Source organism: Schistocerca cancellata, chromosome 3 (assembly GCF_023864275.1).
Source record: "Schistocerca cancellata isolate TAMUIC-IGC-003103 chromosome 3, iqSchCanc2.1, whole genome shotgun sequence".
NCBI classification, from domain to species: Eukaryota; Metazoa; Arthropoda; class Insecta; order Orthoptera; family Acrididae; genus Schistocerca; species Schistocerca cancellata.
In genome coordinates, this window is record NC_064628.1 from 66,797,549 (window position 1) to 66,816,938 (window position 19,390).

At 40.6% G+C, this 19,390-nt stretch overlaps 1 protein-coding gene across 1 annotated transcript in view; it reads left to right on the forward strand.

Moving 5' to 3' along the window:
* Positions 1–1,124: 1,124 nt before the first annotated feature.
* Positions 1,125–19,390, forward strand: part of LOC126177001 (serine/threonine-protein kinase meng-po) — a 382,656-nt gene continuing 364,390 nt past the window's right edge. The window contains exon 1 of the mRNA XM_049924216.1: positions 1,125–1,171. The gene's annotated coding sequence lies outside the window, so the exon portion shown is untranslated. The remainder of the gene's footprint in view (positions 1,172–19,390) is intronic.

The following is a 19,390-nucleotide window of genomic DNA, read 5'->3' on the forward strand; positions in this document are numbered from 1 at the left end:
AATGACCTAGTAGATAGTGTCGGAAGTTCCATGCGGCTTTTCTCAGATGATGCTGTAGTATACAGAGAAGTTGTAGCATTAGAAAATTGCAGCGAAGTGTAGGAAGATCTGCAGCGGATAGGCACTTGGTGAAGGGAGTGGTAACTGACCCTTAACATAGACAAATGTAATGTATTGCGAATACATAGAAAGAAGGATCCTTTATTGTATGATTATATAATAGCGAAACAAACACTGGTAGCAGATACTTCTGTAAAATATCTGGCAGTGAGCGTGTGGAAAGATTTGAAGTGGAATGATCATATAAAATTAATTGATGATAAGGCGGGTGTCAGCTTGAGATTCATTGGGAGAGTCCTTAGAAAATGTAGTCCATCAACAAAGGAGGTGGCTTACAAAACACTCGTTCGACCTATACTTGAGTATTGCTCATCAGTGTGGGATCCGTACCAGGTCGGGTTGACGGAGGAGCTAGAGAAAATCCAAAGAAGAGCGGCGCGTTTCGTCACAGGGTTACTTGGTAAGCGCGATAGCGTTACGGAGATGTTTAGCAAACTCAAGTGGCAGACTCTGCAAGAGAGGCGCTCTGCATCTCGGTGTAGCTTGCTGTCCAGGTTTCGAGAGGCTGCTTTTCTGGATGAGGTATCGAAAATATTGCTTCCCCCTACTTACACCTCCCGAGGAGATCGCTAATGTAGAATTAGAGAGATTCGAGCGCGCACGGAGGCTTTCCGGCAGTCGTCCTTACCGCGAACTATACGCGACTGGAACAGGAAAGGGAGGTAATGACAGTGACACGTAAAGTGCCCTCCGCCACCCACCGTTGGGTGGCTTGCGGAGTATAAATGTACATGTAGATGTAGATGTAGATGTAGATGTACTCATGCTGGCAGTACATGAAACCTAGGGTGGTGGACAGACGAGGCGGGATTCTGCCTCTGTGGAGGGAGCGACTCCTCCCGGAGAGGAACTGGGCTGCGGCGACGGCTGTGCAGCTGCAGCCGCGACAGAAATAGCTCTCTCCTCTCCTCTCCTCTCCTCTCCTCTCCTCTCCTCTCCTCTCCTCTCCTCTCCCCTCACAACAGTGCTGAGCGGGCAGGAGAGCCTGGGGGAGGGGCCAGTCTCCTCGCGTACCGCGAAGACGATGCGCGCGCTGCCCGCTACACAGCAGGTAACAACCAGCTCTCCAGCCAGGGTCCAGCGTGCTGCCTCTGCGATCGCACCCACCCACCACAGGCTCCTTACACACAACCAAATTACTGTGGCAGCAGCAGCCAGACGGCCGGAATGTTGGCGCTGAATGGTTACTGATACACTCGTCTGAATCTGGCGGTTGAGGGATACGTTATAGCAATCATCCTCTGAGTTGGAAATGTTTGGTCACTCGCGACGCTGGGACATCTCTGCGAGACGCGAACGAAGAACTAAATTAAAGTTGTGTACAGCTAGGAAGTCACTCAGGCCGTGTTCGAAGTTCCGCCGACAATGGACCATAATGTCGCCGGCTGAACTGCAGCTGACTGGCTGAAATACATAGCCGCCGATCTTTTCATACCTGAAAGTTATCATGTGCGAGGTCTGATTAGGTGTGCAACCTACCTTATCGGCCGACACTTCCGAAATCGGATCGTGTTTGGTGGAATTCAAATCTGTTTGGTTTCTTCGACAAATTCGAGCAACATCCGCTTCCGGCATCGGTAGGATTGCGAAAAACGTGGTGTTGTGAAACATTATTTAGCAAATAAGAGTAGGCTACATGCATTTCTGGAGTTTTGCTTAATAAATGATTCAGTTTTCATGCAAAAGAAAAGAAAAATTCTACTGTTCTTTTATTTGGTGCGTCGTGAAGAAAGGTATTCACCTAGACCCATGATTATTTTATACATTGTAGAGAAATGCCTTACTTTCGTAACGTACTATTTTGTCATTGTCAGTATGAAAATTCACTATTGGTCAAGCAAGCGAACTCGAGTCACTAATGTTGTATTGAAAAATACCATCGTTTTTTATTTATATTGATCAAATTTTAGAATATATATATATATATATATATATATATATATATATATATATATATATATATATATACATCATTTCGTACGAATTTTAGCTGTTTATGCGTAATAGTTTCAGAATTTGAAATGGAATTGATAGTTGTCCGTGATTATTGCTTGTAGGATGTGATGTAGCAGCGTTAACACTGTGAATAATACACAGTTTCTTTCTTCAGCATCTTGTGTTCAAAGAATTAATCCGGTTATACGAATAAGTTAGAAAACAGCACATGTTTCTACAGAAACAATAATTCCACTTATTTGAATTCGTCGTCTTTGTGATAAAAGGAACTGCAGTATAGTACTTGTTTCTAACTACAGAAATTCTGAGGCATTCATTCCACAAACGACTGAGCATTACAGTCCGACGAAATGTGACCAAGTTGCTGGATGATTTAATCAGCCGACGTTTGGTGATCGCAGCCTTACAGCAAACATCCGCTGAATTACTTGTTTGTGTCTCTCGAGCCATTAGCACACCTAAGCGTTACATGAAATGTACCCGAGAGGAGATGAAGAAGTCACTTAGTGGTTCAGCAGCCTGAACTAGAGGAGTTAATTTTGTTCGTAAATGAAAGTGTGAGTGTTGTTGCTTCATTGTAACTGCTTGGTGTGTATGTCTAAAGTGTGGTGTTTCTGTTGGTGATGGAGAGAGAGAGAGAGAGAGAGAGAGAGAAAGAAAGAAAGAGACAGTGAGAGAGAGAGAGAGAGAGAGAGAGAGAGAGAGGGAGAGTGGGATATAAAAAGGATAAAACTCGGTGCTGGCACGTAAACCTCTGCTCCCTAATAGCACCAAGAGAGGCGCAGAGATAAACATCGCTGCCCAATAGACGGATCACGATCAACAGGAGGCTATACCCTCACTTTACGCGAAGCTGCCATTACGTTTACTTAACACACTGTAGCGCGTGGCCGACGCTCCTTCGAACCAATGTTAGCGATTTTCTGTCCTGTTCCATTTGCCTATTGAGCAAGGGAAAAGTAATTGTCTACACGTTTTGCTACGGATCCTAATCTCTCTTGTCTTACTTTTATGAACTTCGGGTGAAATATCTGATGGCGTCGGTAGATTTGTTGCGCTTTAGATGCAAATGAAAGAAAAAGAATAAATAAAAAGAAGCGATTATAGCGTCCTCATTTGACCATTGGTAGCGTGGGAACCACGGAATACACATCGAATGTCAACCTTTCCAATAGCAGACTACTCCACCCACTCATTAATTTTCTACTTTCGTCTTTGCCAGTATAGAATCGAGCCCATTTATTCTAGGCTCGAGTCTCTGAGTAGTTTCTGTAACAAATTACTACCTTTATCTACTGCAAATAGGTTTCCTACAATAAAGCAATTTTCTTTTGTTAAAGGAGTAAATTAACCTTACTCTAACAACAAATACAGGTATATTTAATACTGTATGAATGATGAAGTAATGGGTATTCCAGTACAATGTTTATTGTTTTACAGTGCGTAGGTTTCAGTGATATAAGGAATGAAAGTGGCTCATGGTCAGCATTTCCATTCAGAAACCTGAGTGTCGTCATTAAGTTATATATTACGGTAATAACCCGTCCTCGGTTTGAAGCCTGACAATGGCAGTTTGAGCAAGTAACCTATTTCGTATGAAATGGCAGAAATTTCAAAATAAGACCTTCCCCCCCACAGCACTTTTAGGAAGTAAAGTGGCGGTGAAATTTTTCATCTTCTCATAAAGGAAATTCAGGGACCTGAGGGAGCAATGAAATAGAAGTTCTCTTTTTAAATTCATTATGTTTTATTTGAGAAATAGACCAGCCACTTCAGTGCATCCAGATGTCTTGCGTCATCTTTCTGGTTGAGCCAAGAGAATAGGATGGAAGATCTCCCCCCCCTCCCCCCCAAATCCATCCACCCAGTACACTTGTTAAGAAAGCTGAGAGAAATATATTTTGAAATTTCCGTAATTTAATAAGAAATTACCGTTGTCGCAGCCAAAACCCGGGAAGGAGCTTAACATTCGGGTCGACCGATGAATTTCCGTTTATCACCATTTGGAACAATTACATAATTAGTGAAAAGTACGAGCTTGAGATTTATAACGACACTTAAGGTCACTGGGGCAAATGTGAACTTGAGTCGGTTTCACATGTAGCGTCATCATAACATATTGCATCATCGCAACATGAATACTTTATCAGTCGTTATGGTGACACATGAAGATTTAGACAAAACACGGCAGAAATCAAATCAGGATGGGCGAATAACAACAATGGGCTACAAATCTTGAAAAGTTGAATGTTATGGTGAATAGAAAATGATTTTTTATGGTTTTTGGAACGCAGAACCGTAATACAAAACTTAAATTTAAGAACTGTCTCTCTTTTTTGGATAATGAGATTTTTTGTAAGTATCTTAGAAGAAAATATGAAAAAAGTATTAAATATCCCAAGAGCTTCTCTTTTCCGCTTGTCCCTGGTTCCGTGTTGCAGGAGAGTCCTTTTAAATAATCCGGCTAGAATACTTGATATGCCAGTACTCCCTTTTCTTTTATAGTGAAATGCGCTAACATTATTAGATTTTGGTGAGAAGTTGTCTATAAGAGGCAGTCAAATGAAAACAAGAAAGATTGAAAAAAAGTGAACTGTTTATTACTTCCAAAATAATCGTCATTACTGTTAATAAAACATTTATCCTACAGTGAGACAAAACGGTCAATTGCTTCACGGAAAAATGTTTGCGGTTGCGTACAGACTCAGGCGTGCACTTCTTCGTCCAAACCAAATCGACGGCCGCCAATGTCTTTCTTCCGGACTCCGAAAATAAGGACTTTATTGAGGATGTGTAAGGGCATCCAACCGAAACCTCTGCAGCATTTTGCCAAAATGCGGGCTCGCCCTTAAGTTGCCAAGGTTGTTTCGATTACGCTGCGGAAGCTTCGCTTGGAACCCTTACTCTTTCTCCATGCACGTCCGATTTCTCCCCATGCGATGTCCGTATTTTTGGAGTCCGGAAGAAAGGCGTTCGCGGCCGTCAATTTGATTCGGACGAAAATGAGCAGGCTGGGGTACAATCCCGGTTCTGTAGGGAACGGCAAACATTTCTCCACGAGGGCACTGATCGTCTCGACTCGTTGCACGATAAATGTATTACCAGTTATGCCGATTACTTTGTAAATAAAGAACAGTTTACTTAATTTTGTTACACCTATCTCGTTTTCATTTGACTACGCCTTAAAGGTGTAATTGCAAGAAGGGTGGTTTTAGTTGTATGTAACAAGGTAACAACTTGTCCAAGCACGTCACATTACCCATAGATTATTTAAGTTTTTCTCTTTGTCCTTCACCTTTAACTCAAACTGACTTCAAAATTTTTTTTCTTATCTGTGGACCAATAAAAATCCCTGCTCCCACTTTTTAGAAACTGAGACTGGGAAAATAAATCTTCACCTCTCAAACTAAATGGTTTCCCATCTCCAGTTAGGACTTCATTGTTCGCCGAAATCTTCCCTGGAGTTTCAGGATTTAGAAGTTCTTTTCTAGAGCGTGAAAAGTGTCTATTATTATTCACAACTCTCGAGTTTTTCTTTGTGCAGTCTCTTTTGTTTATAGGTGGATCTATGTATATGGAAACATAGTTTGATTGGAGGACTGCATCTAAATCATTAACAGGCCAAACGGCATACAACGTTCTATTCGATTTACACACTCCTTGAGGTTGGACGAACATGTAGTAAGGCAGTACAGCAGACGTGTGGAGCCTAGATTTCTGTCTTGTTCCTCCGTCTCATAGCCAGAATGCGACAAACAAACCTTTTTCTCAGAAGGTGTAAATTAAATCTTGTTCCGGAAATGTAAAGGAATTATCTGCATTATTTTTACATTAACGAGATAGTGTTTCACATGAGTGTTAATAGGAGGTTGCTAGCTGGAACTTCATTAGAAGACAGTATTATCAAGAAAGCACTTCGACAAGCGACAAAACACAGTACCACTTCACAACAGTTCTTATAAGAACGGCAGACTGTTATATGGCTACAGTGCTAATGATCACGTGATGAACATCTGCAGCCCATGTACCCTATGACGTTATGGTGTGAAGTTACGAGAATTACAAAGCCATAAAATGATGCCAACTGCGTATATTCGAACCTGATACTTAGCGAAAAAGTATAATAGTAAATAACAGCTACGATTTGAAAACTAGAGAGATTTGAAGTTTAAAGTCAGTTTTGTATTCAGTCTCACCAAATTAACTTTCATGACCTTTTTCTGAGTAACGTAAATTAAGCTATCGAATCCTTGTTGGGGAATGTTACAGGGTAACACACCAGTAGTAAAGAAAACGAATTATCTCGTAATTCCGCGAAAACGCGCGTGACGCATATGGATACGGGCCTCGCCGTGGCGACACAATGACAGTGCCAAGTTTTCACGTCCATTGTTCTCCCACCACCGCGACTACTTCTGCAGGAGTAACTCCCCAAACCATTCCGCTGGCAACATGTGAAGGCTGCAGCGCCTCTAGTCTAGACCAACATCACACCATAAGAAGGCGGCAAAGGCAGAAGTATCACATAGGTGGCCCTCAACAAACGTCAAAAGTAATTTGATATAACAGACACTTTTGTCTCTTATCTGTTAGTCTTGGTGTGATTACAAAGTACTAGACGACTTCATGAACATCTACATCTATATCTTGCACGCCACCTTATGGTGTGTGACAGAGGGCACTTTGTACACCGCTTCCCCCCCCCTCCCCCTTTCTCTGCACAGTCGCTGATGGCGTGCAGGAAGAACGATTGTTGGTAAGCTTCTGTCCTCTCTGTCTAAGGTTGTCTTCATGATCATTGCGCGAGACACGCGTAGAAAGAAGTAAATTATAAGCTGACTCTTTTAGGAAAGTAGGCTATGTGGCTGATGTGGCTTCTCAATGATTATGTAACAGAAGAATCATCGCGTTTCAGATTTTAACTTACGTTGCAAATGTGAATACCACGAGCTTCAATTGACGATCGACACTAGTATTACGTAAAAAGGGGATGTAACAGATGAGACTTCTGCAGTTCTGAGTGAAGCCTCACGCGCTCAAAAATGCGGCATCGCGTGCGTTCATTACCTTGTCGGTGTTCGTCAAGGCGGCCGGCGCAGCTCCATACAGCTCACCGTCTCCGAAGCAACTCTCTCCTAACTTGTCCTTACTACAATTTACCGAAGTTGGTTTAAAAAGACTATCTGGCTGTGTTTTCATCTGACCAATCAGGGTCTCAATGTTAACCTTAAGCTCCGCCTACAAAAATTCTCTGTATCCAATGAGAAGCGTTATGCTTTTCGTGGTGGGGCAATGTTTTTAAAGTTTGCAACATAACAGAGATGCGAAAAAGTCTCACGCTAAAGCTTGCGGCTGGGGTGGTTTAGTGTTATCGTAAGATCTATACTGTTCTTCTGGAGGGCTCTAGCTTTTAACATGGGCTGGGGGGTGGTCCTAGCGGTTAGATGGCGACGTGGGTGTCCGTCCCTTATCGTAGGGCCTTCCAGCTTAACACGGTTCTGCTCTCGACTTCTGTTCTCGTTTCTCCCCTCGGAACTGTGTCTGTCTCACAGTGGGAAGGTATGACATGCATTTAGGCATTCTTTTGTTAGTCTGCGGTATTCCATTTGCTCACTCATTACTCGTATTACTTTGGTTAATTTAATGTCACGATTTATTCGGAGCTATGTGATATACTAATGGATTTGCTTATCATGTCAGGGTTTTCATGGAAGGTGTTGGATTTGCCTGACACCTTACAAGGCGATAGTGCGGAACTGTATCGAATTTCCAGAAGTCAAGGAAGACGGCATCAACCTGGGCGCCCTTATCTCCTGCTTTCAGAGTCTCGTGGACGAACAGAGCAATCTGGGCTTCACACGATCGTTGCTTGTAGAATCCATGTTGATGCCTACAGGGGACGTCGTCTTAACATACAAGCATAACACATGTTTCAAAATTCTACAACAGATTACCGTCAGCGATATAGACACATAGTTGCGTGTGGTGGTTTGATGACCCTCCTTTAAAACAGGAATGATCCGCGTATTTTTCCAGTCACTTGAAACGCTTCATTCCCCATGTGACCTGCGCTGGACTGTTGTAATAAGCTCTTTCGCAATCCTTACCGCGTCAATATTCTGAGTCTGAAGTTCTTCCTCCATTCTCACATACGTTCGATACGTGCACCGCCTCCATTGCAGCACATACGCTAAGCATTCCCGATACCATCCTACCTTTCCAAGTAGGTTATATACAGTAGGTTCAGTCAGTTCGAGACTGAACTATGGTACGAAAAGACAAGTGAACCAGTTAGTCGAACAAATATGGAACTATATAAACCTAAATTTTCTTTGCTAACTGCCTTTTATAGTAGTTGACGACTATCTGTTTCGAGGGCACAGGATCTGCGATAGTGCGGGTTTGTTCCTTGTCGTTGTTTTTTGTCCCACGATACCCTTCTTGCAAGTTAGTTGTTGACCGAAAGAGGTGTTACGATACTCGAATATCCCCCTCTGCATTCACAATATTCGCCTTATTTGACCCTGGCAGACATCATACTCTTCCCTAAGCTCAAATCTATCATAAACCGGGAAAGATTTCGAACATTTTGCATCGATTCAACGGAATGCGACTGCAATTCTGGGCCACACTGGAGCTGAAGCTTTTGTCAAGGTGTTACAGAGCTTTTACGATCAGCACTGCGAGTGTATCGCAAGAAAGGGGCTGTGTATTCAAAATTTAATACGATACTAAATTTTTAATAACATCTCTGGAAATTATTGAACCATTTATGTATAATTTATGTATTCATTTGTTTATTTATTCATTCTAGTCCACTTTCTAGATCCACTAATGGACTGTTACATGTCCAATTACATTTAAGTGAATTATTACGAAAAACGTTTTTTGTGTTTTTTTGTTTTTTCTATTGTGGATGTTGAACTAAGTTTGTAGTATTCAGCATACTATTTTTCTTTACCTCTGTTTTTCTTAGCTACTACTGCTCTAACAATTGATGGCTCCCGATGTAATACTCTACTTGTGGTTAATGTATATCATCTTCCTCTATTCTCAGACGAATTTTTCTTTACCGTGAGAGAAAAAGACTCATAAGTTTTCATTACTTTAATCTTTTTAGGTAATTTTACAGTTATCTTTATACATACTTGCTGCTATTAATGAAATTACAACTGGATATACTACAACTACTGCAGATATAACGAAGTACTATAATCAGAAACAGTATCTTAATTTGTCTACAGCAACTTCTAGTACCAAAATTTATGCTGCAAATACTAATACATCTACTATAATGACTTATGATAATGTTAATCACTGGCCCTCAGAGCACAGTTAAGCAGAACATTGTCTCGTGTACCTTCATTTAATTTCTCTTTGCTGTTGTCTACGACTTACAGAAAGCAACGATAGCATATCTATGGGCTCACTTTCTTTACATTTGTGACATCAAAACCCACGCCTCCTTATCTTAAAAATACAAGATGGCACAAAGGAGAAATTTTAGTTAAAATGAAACAGCCAGTGACAGCATAGTAGATTTTGCCAAACACCGCCAAAGCTTCTTCACCTGAATTGTTCAACTACTTATCAAAATTTTCTCACACACACACACACACCACACACACACACACACACACACACACACACACACACACACACACACACATACGCACGCACATACAAATATTTGTGTCATTACTGTAGCCTCATCAACAAATGCCATTGCTTTTATGCTTTACGTGTTTTACTTAACGTTTATGTCAAATACTGTACAGTCTTCCCAGTAAATTTCATCACCTGCATACCCCATCAGTAAATTTCATCTCTCTGTGTTTATGTCAAATGCTGTACTGACTCATCAGTAAATTTCATCTCTCTCTCTCTCTCTCTCTCTCTCTCTCTCTCTCTCTGTGAGAGAGTGTGTGTGCCTCGGTTTGTACCGTATTACAGAGGGAACGGGGTGTAAAAAACTAAAAGAATACTCTACATATAAAATTTATTATAAAAAAGGATTCCAACCAAAGAAAGTTACATTCACACTTGGTTAACTGCAGAGATTTATATAGACTCCAGTTGTAATAAGGGTATTTAGAATTTATATGGTACAGTGGTTTTAACTTTAATACTACTACATTTTTCCTGTGCGTACGAAATTAGGGTTGCGATGCTTTCAGCTACTTAGTTTCAGCTACTTTTCAATGTCATCCAACACCCCACTTTCAACATCTTTTCAGTTCACTATCCAAAAGAAATATGTACGTTATTGTAAATAGGCGACTTTTTATTTAGGATTTTTGGCCTGGTGACGTGTAATAAAACAAACATTCCTTTACCAAATATTTTTTAAATTTTTTTATATGCATTGCACACAGAAAACAAATCCTTCTTTACGTTTGCTAGGCATAGTTTTAAAAACATGCAGCTCAAATTATAACTTACAATTTAAATCTACATTAGAATCATCTAATTCTTTCTCCCAACGGCAATTCGACAAATACAGAGAATAGATGTTCTCAGATTCTAATACACATCTAACTTTTTTGCTGTAAGCTATCTGTTTTAAGGCGTTAACAATTAGCTCTGTCCCTTCTCGCAATTCTTCCAGCCGAGAGCATTCGGAAACTTTAAATTTGTATTTTGTTTCCTGCATTACACTACTGTTCAAGCATTCCATACCTTATTGGGTGTCCATTTTCAACCCTTCTCATCCATATTCTTGCGGAATTTCGTTATAAAACTTCATATTTACAATTTTTTACAAATTCCCGGTATATGTAGTTACTGTGTCGGTTCTTAACTCTGCACACGGATCTTCTTTTGCTAGATGCACAACGCCATGTACATCACATGAGATACAACGTAACCGGCCTTTTTAAGCAGATCCAGATGGAAATGGAAGTTTATAAACAATTTTTTGTGTATCCTTTAACGCCGCTTTACATTACTATTTACAGTAAATGCACTGCCTCTAGAATTTTGTGAGCGTCTTCGTAACAGTCTGCCACTTACTGAGTGAACCCAAGACGAAATGCGTCACTATTGTTTGGATCTTCTATGTTTCCTTTATTATCCTACCTAGTGACAGCCCCAGGTTGACAAGCAATACTCAAGAACCACTGAAATGAGCGCTATGAGCAAACTAATTTTTGGTGATTAAATACGTTTTCTTAGGATTCTGCAAATGGATATCAGTTTGGCTGTGTATGTGTGTGTTTGTGTGTGTGTGTTTGTGTGGCTCTCGGCTGTATTTTGCCCTGGACAGTTAATCTCAGCACTTTTACGGTTGTCACCGTTTCCCATGATATTTGTATTATATTTATACGCAGCACTATATTATATTTGTACGCAGTACGTTACATTTATTTACGTTGAGGATCAACTGCTAGTTTCTTCCCAACTATTGATCCTTTATAGGTCTTCCTGTATTTTATTACAGTTTGCTGATGTTGCAACATTCCTATGCACGACTAAGTACTAAATACTTGCTCACATACAATAATACAATTTGAAATATGTAATGCGTCACTAACACAGAGAATTTTCCCAGAGAATTTGAAATAAGCTATTGTGAAAGATGGTAGAAGAGATTTCAGAAACCTGCGACTCGTTTCACTACTGACAACATTTTCCAAAATTTTTGAGAAAACGATGTAGTGTATAATAGTATCCCACTTGAGCAACAATAATATATTCTGTAAACCACAGTATAAATTTCAGAAGAGTTTCTCAGATGAGACTGCACATTCGCTCATCAGATTTTACAAGTTCTAAATAACAAAATAGCAAAAGTTGCTATTTTCTGTGACGTATCTAAGGCATCTGACTGTGTGAATCGCAATATTCTCCTGGATAAGCTGAGGTTTATGGAATTTACAGTATAGCAACCCAACGCGTGATGTCGTATCTAACTAAAAGAATGCAGAAAGTTATTGTGGGATCCCGCCCACTCGTCTGTTATTGGCTGCCCAAGACGCTGTTTTCTCCTATACTACACAACATACAAGCAAATCATATTAATGGAATTTATTACGGTAATGAAATTTACAGTACTTCACTTTCGTTTCTACATTATGGGTCGCAAGGAATTGGCGACATGCAATAATCAATGTTATTTGATAGATACAATTTCCATTCAAGCTAATCACACAAGTTCATAAGTCACTGCTATCGTTAATATCACTGCGGGTCTTCTAGCGCTCTCTTCTAGACCGGGTATACTAGTGTGCTCGAGGCTAGACGGAGTGTCGCTTTTATTCTCTTCGTGTAGATGCCGCTCGTATCGTAGTGACGTCCAAATCAGCGTGCTATAAGCTGACGTCGTCTCGCAGCCCTCTCTGCTGTATCGCCCTTGATCTTCGTGACGACGCTTGTCGTCACGTCGGAACAAGTATACTTAGTAGTTCAAACAATATAAGCAGGGCAGACTCTTCTGACTGGAGAGAAATCATTTATGGGGTTCCACAAGACTCAACCTTAGGTCCACTGTTGTTCCTCTCATATGTAAACGACCTTCCGATTAACATACAAGTAGCGACATTAGGTCTTTTTGCGGAGGACACTAGTATTGTAATCACTCAAGACATACATACGGCATCAGAAGACAGGTAAATAATGTTTCTAAAAGTATTAATGAGCCATTTTCTACGAATGGCCGTACTCTCTATTTGTGACACCATTTACAAATATAAAACATGGAGAGGAAATAATAACTAGCGTTGAAACTACAAAATTTTTGGTGTCCATATTGATGAGAGTTTAAATTCGAAAACACATATTTTAGAACTCCTAAAACAACAAACCTCCCCCCATGAACCATGGACCATGCCGTTCGTGGGAAGGCTTGCGTGCCTCAACGATACAGATAGCCGTACCGTAGGTGCAAACGCAACGGAGGGGTATCTGTTGAGAGGCCAGACAAACGTGTGGTTCCTGAAGAAGGGCAGCAGCCTTTTCAGTAGTTGCAGGGGCAACAGTCTGGATGATTGACTGATCTGGCCTTGCAACATTAACCAAAACGGCCTTGCTGTTGCGGTACTGCGAACGGCTGAAAGCAAGGGGAAACTACAGCCGTAATTTTTCCCGAGGGCAGGCAGCTTTACTGTATGGTTAAATGATGATGGCGTCCTCTTGGGTAAAATATTCCGGAGGTAAAATAGTCCCCCATTCGGATCTCCGGGCGGGGACTACTCAAGAGGACATCGTTATCAGCAGAAAGAAAACTGGCATTCTACAGATCGGAGCGTGGAATGTCAGATCCCTTAATCGGGCAGGTAGGTTAGAAAATTTAAAAAGGGAAATGGATAGGTTGAAGTTAGATATAGTAGGAATTAGTGAAGTTCGGTGGCAGGAGGAACAAGACTTCTGCTCAGGTGAATACAGGGTTATAAATGCAAAATCATATAGGGGTAATGCAGGAGTAGGTTTAATAATGAATTTATGTAATAGGAGTGCGGGTAAGCTACTACAAACAGCATAGTGAACGTATTATAGTGGCCAAGATAGACACGAAGCCCATGCCTACTACAGTAGTACAAGTTTATATGCCAACTAGCTCTGCAGATGACGAAGAAATTGAAGAAATGTATGATGAGATAAAAGAAATTATTCAGGTAGTGAAGGGAGACGAAAATTTAATAGTCATGGGTGACTGGAATTCGACAGTAGGAAAAGGGAGAGAAGCAAACATAGTAGGTGAATATGGATTGGGGCTAAGAAATGAAAGAGGAAGCCGTCTGTTAGAATTTTGCACGGAACATAACTTAATGTATACATGGAAGAATCCTGAAGATACTAAAAGGGATCCGATAGATTATATAATGGTAAGACAGAGATTTAGGAACCAGGTTTTAAATTGTAGGACATTTCCAGGGGCAGATGTGGACTCTGACCACAATCTATTGGTTATGAACTGTAGATTAAAACTGAAGAAATTGCAAAAAGGTGGGAATTTAAGGAGATGGGACCTGGATAAACTGACTCAACCAGAGGTTGTACAGTGTTTCAGGGACAGCATAAGGGAACAACTGACAGGAATGGGGGAAAGAAATACAGTAGAAGACGAATGGGTAGCTCTGAGGGATGAAGTAGTGAAGGCAGCAGAGGATCAAGTAGGTAAAGAGACGAGGGCTAGTAGAAATCCTTGGGTAACAGAAGAAATATTGAATTTAATTGATGAAAGGAGAAAATATAATAATGCAGTAAATGAAGCAGGCAAAAAGGAATACAAACGTCTCATAAATGAGATTGACAAGAAGTGCAAAATGACTAAGCAGACATGGTTAGAGGACAAATGAAAGGATGTAGAGGATTATCTCACTAGGACTAAGATAGATACAGCCTACAGGAAAATTAAAGAGGCCTTTGGAGAAAAGAGAACCACTTGTATGCATATCAAGAGAGCTCAGATGGAAACTCAGTTCTAAGCAAAGAGGGGAAAGCAGAAAGTTGGAAGGAGTATATAGAGGGTCTATACAAGGGCGATGTACTTGAGGACAATATTATGGAAATGGAAGAGGATGTAGATCAAGATGAAATGGGAGATACGATACTGCGTGAAGAGTTTGACAGAGCACTGAAAGACCTGAGTCGAAACAAGGCCCTCAGAGTAGACAACATTCCATTAGAACTACTGACGGCCTTGGGAGAGCCAGTCCTGACAAAACTCTACCATCTGGTGAGCAAGATGTACGAGACAGGCGAAATACCCTCAGACTTCAAGAAGAATATAATAATTCCAATCCCAAAGAAAGCTGGTGTTGACAGGTGTGAAAATTACCGAACTTTCAGTTTAATAAGTCACAGCTGCAAAATACTAACGCGAGTTCTTTACAGACGAATGGAAAAACTGGTAGAAGTCCACCTCGAGGAAGATCAGTTTGGATTCAGTAGAAATATTGGAACATGTGAGGCAATACTGACCTTACGACTTATCTTAGAAGAAAGATTAAGGAAAGGCAAACCTACGTTTCTAGCATTTGTAGACTTAGAGAAAGCTTTTGACAATGTTGACTGGAATACTCTCTTTCAAATTCTAAAGGTGGCAGGGGTAAAATACAAGGAGCGAAAGGCTATTTACAATTTTTACAGACACCAGATGGCAGTTATAAGAGTCGAGGGGCATGAAAGGGAAGCAGTGGTTGGGAAAGGAGTGAGACAGGGTTGTAGCCTCTCCCCGACGTTATTCAATCTGTATATTGAGCAAGCAGTAAGGGAAACAAAAGAAAAATTTGGAGTAGGTATTAAAATCCAGGGAGAAGAAATAAAAACTTTGAGGTTCGCCGATGACATTGTAATTCTGTCAGAGACAGCAAAGGACTTGGAAGAGCTGTTGAACGGAATGGACAGTGTCTTGAAAGGAGGATATGAGATGAACATCAACAAAAGCAAAACGAGGATAATGGAATGTAGTCGGATTAAGTCGGGTGATGCTGAGGGAATTAGATTAGGAAATGAGACAAAGTAGTAAAGGAGTTTTGTTATTTGGGGAGCAAAATAACTGATGATGGTCGAAGTAGAGAGGATATAAAATGTAGACTGGCAATGGCAAGGAAAGCGTTTCTGAAGAAGAGAAATTTGTTAACATCGAGTACAGATTTAAGTGTCAGGAAGTAGTTTCTGAAAGTATTTGTATGGAGTTGTAGCCATGTATGGAAGTGAAACATGGACAATAAATAGTTTGGACAAGAAGAGAATAGAAGCTTTCGAAATGTGGTGCTACAGAAGAATGTTGAAGATTAGGTGGGTAGATCACGTAACTAATGAGGAGATATTGAATAGGATTGGGGAGAAGAGAAATTTGTGGCACAACTTGACTAGAAGAATGGATCGGTTGGTAGGACATGTCCTGAGGCATCAAGGGATCACAAATTTAGCATTGGAGGGGAGTGTGGAGGGTAAAAATCGTAGAGGGAGACCAAGAGATGAATACACTAAGCAGATTCAGAAGGATGTAGGTTGCAGTAGGTACTGGGAAATGAAGGAGCTTGCACAGGATAGATTAGCATGGAGAGCTGCATCAAACCAGTCTCAGGACTGAAGACCAAACATTATATTGTAGCCAGATTTTCACTTTGACCCATTGCAAATGTTGGGGAGAGAAATCTGTAAGTTGACATATTTTTTTGTATTTTCATTCAATAATGACATATGGTGTAATGTTCTGGGATAATTCATATTTAAGAAAGAAAGTCTTCACCACTGCTCAAAAACGTGCTCTAAGGATATTTGGTGTTCAGCCACGATCATCTTGCCTGCGATCATCTTGTCTACTATCATCTTGTCTATAGGAGGAGCGAGGTATTTTCACTACAGCTTCACAGTAGTCCCTAAAGAAATTTGTTTTAAATAATTTACTGCAGTTCAAAAGGAACAATGACCTACATAATTACGAGGCAAGAAGAAAAAATGGCATCAATTCTACACATTACGGTTGTCTTTAACATGGAAAGGAGTGTACCGTACTGCCACTAAAACGTTTAATCTCTTACCAGTGATATGAAGTGACAGACAGCAGAGTTAAATTTGGAAACAAACTTAAAGTTTCTCTTGACAACCCCTGTTTCGCATAAGAATATCTATATCTGTAATGGGGAAAGGGTGATGAGGAGGAATCATTAACTCTCTACTGTAGTTGAAAAAAGAAAGACATACAATCGTAAATGGTCGGCTTGTATCAGTAATTGCATATGAAACGGCAGTGTGAACGTAAAATCACTCGTTCCACATGACTATGATTAATCGTACAAATGGTCCACAGAACATGAAACTAGCTAATTAATTAACAGCGTCGTCTGCCAACAGCCTCACGGAGATAGCGACGTTAGCCACCTGATTGTTTACGTATATCGTGCATAGTAACGCCCCTACGATACTCAATCAATATACTTCCGAAGTTACGTTTACATCTGTCGAATTTGTCCCGTTAAGAGTTGAGTTCTGTCTGCTAGGAAATCCTGTATCCAGTGTAGCTATTCCAATATTCCGTAAGTTTGTGTTTCGTTCACTACGTGACAACTTGGAACTGTGCTGATTCCCTCCAGGAAGTCAAGAAACACGGCATAAACTTGGTCGGGGCCCTTGCTAATACAACAGGATACAAACACAACCTAGCTGAAAAAGTCATAGACGATTTTTTTTAATGAATGGTGTACCTTGCTCATTATTGGTGGCTGTTTTTATCTCATAAAAAGCTAGTTCGAAAGCAAACCCTCGTATTAAAATCCGAGGCTTATCCTTAGATGATACTGTCTACTGTTTGTTCATTACCTCAAATTATTTTCTTACGTCGCTGACACAGGGTGCTGACCTTTAAATTACTGTTTCTGGTTTATTCACTGAAGCGGAGAGAATGCGTGTCTTTTTTGAGGTAATGGAAACGAAAATCAAAGTTTTTGGGTCTTGAGTGTGGAACATGTAAACATAAAAACACGGCGCGGGACTTAGGGCAATCACTCGCTTGGCCGTGTCTATAGACCCTGTCGGCAGCGACGATGGACTAGGCAAAATAAATCGTCTGTAGAGAGCACGGGAACTGTTAGTGTGTGGCACAGGAGGCTAGACACTTCCTTTTCACTACTGGCACAGCTGTACAAACGTAATGTCTATCTGTGCCTGCATTCTTTACGGCAGAATGGTTTGTGTGGAAGAAAGTGCCTTCCACAGAAATACTTTAAATGGTATCCTTGTTCCATCTTAATTCATGTGACGTCTTTGTGACCAGTAATTAACTTAACAATGTCTCAATTACGTCTAAGAGAGTGCAGTATAGCTCTTTCCACGACTTTCTTAGACCTTTTCTGAAAATATGAGAAATTATATAGATATTTGATTGAGGATTATCATATCTTATCGACAGACTGCCATTCATGTAAGTGACATTCTCGAACCCTCCAAATCTGGACCATCCGTGCCGCGTTTCTTTGTATTCAGTCTATCTTTGCTAGCATTAACATACGTATACAACACTTTTGCCAATATTTCAGTGAAAGACCCACAGGTGCTTCAAAAGCAATTGATTTCCTAGACACATTGACTTTCCCAGGTTCTTATCAATGTGGTGAAGTCGGTAGTTAACATGTTTCACGGGCTGGTATGTGTCATCCATTTCAAATCCCCAAGGAATGTTAACTTCAGGTACCTGAATGACTTGTAGGACAAACATGATCCTGGTGCATAAACTGAATAATCAGAAGTAGTGTCAGTCATTTCAGAGAAATATTTAGGAGTCACAATCAGTAGCGATATGAAATGAAACGACTGTACAGACCAAGTTGTAGGTAAAGCAAATGATAAGCTTAGATTAATTGGTAGTGTAAATGAAAACAGGAGCCTGTCTATTAAAGAGGTTGGGTGAAAAACATTGGCACAGCCCATACATGAAGACTGTACAATTGTATGGGACTCATATCAGGTCCGACTATCAGCAAAGGTCGAGAGTACACAAGGGCGAGTGTTGCGTTTGGTTTCAATCTTGTTTGATTAGCTAGATACTGTAAGAGAAACGTCGACAAATTTTAAATAGCAGACATTCAAGAAAGACATGAGCCTCTCTTGAGAGTATTAAATCTTCGTCAGAAGATGGAAGGAGAGTGTAGACTTTCAAAAACATAGCGGAGACACTGCGATTTGACGCTGCAAGAAACCAGCGAAGATTTCATTTCTTTGACGTGTCGCGAAAACCTTCATTTGCACCTTGAGAACTTGAACCCTAGTATCTATCCACTACAGTGTAGGTAAAATTGGGAAAAATAACAGATTTCAAAAACGCCTACAAGCAAGTGTCCACTCGTGAAAGGAACGGGGAGAAATCTTAATATATGGTACAAAAGGAAATATCCTCTACGAAGCACGCTATGGTCATTACCAGAATACAGATACGGGTATAGACGTAGATTTTATTTGTGATTCGTTGATCGTGAAATAAAATACCGCTAAATTTTATGTTTAGGGATGTATTAAATTTAAAATTCACTTTTCTAGTACTATCTTTCATTTAGTGACAGTGAGACGATTAGACCCAAAGTTAGACGCTCATGCAGATAATCACAGCCTACTAGCGAACCGCCCCGTCTTCGCACGAGTAGCACGAAGTACGAGGCGACGATTGGTCTGCCGTAGCGGTGGCAGGTTGAACACACAAACCTTGCTCGTGAGTCAGTCTGTCTACTCGTATTAGTGTAAGTCGTATCAAAATCCCTGGTTCCTGGCATTAGTCTTCACATGCAGGCAGTAAATCACGGCGGGGGCTTTAAAAGTCATGATACGTATAGGAGAAAATATGTATAGATCCCGATCAAGCTTGACTGCTCTATGG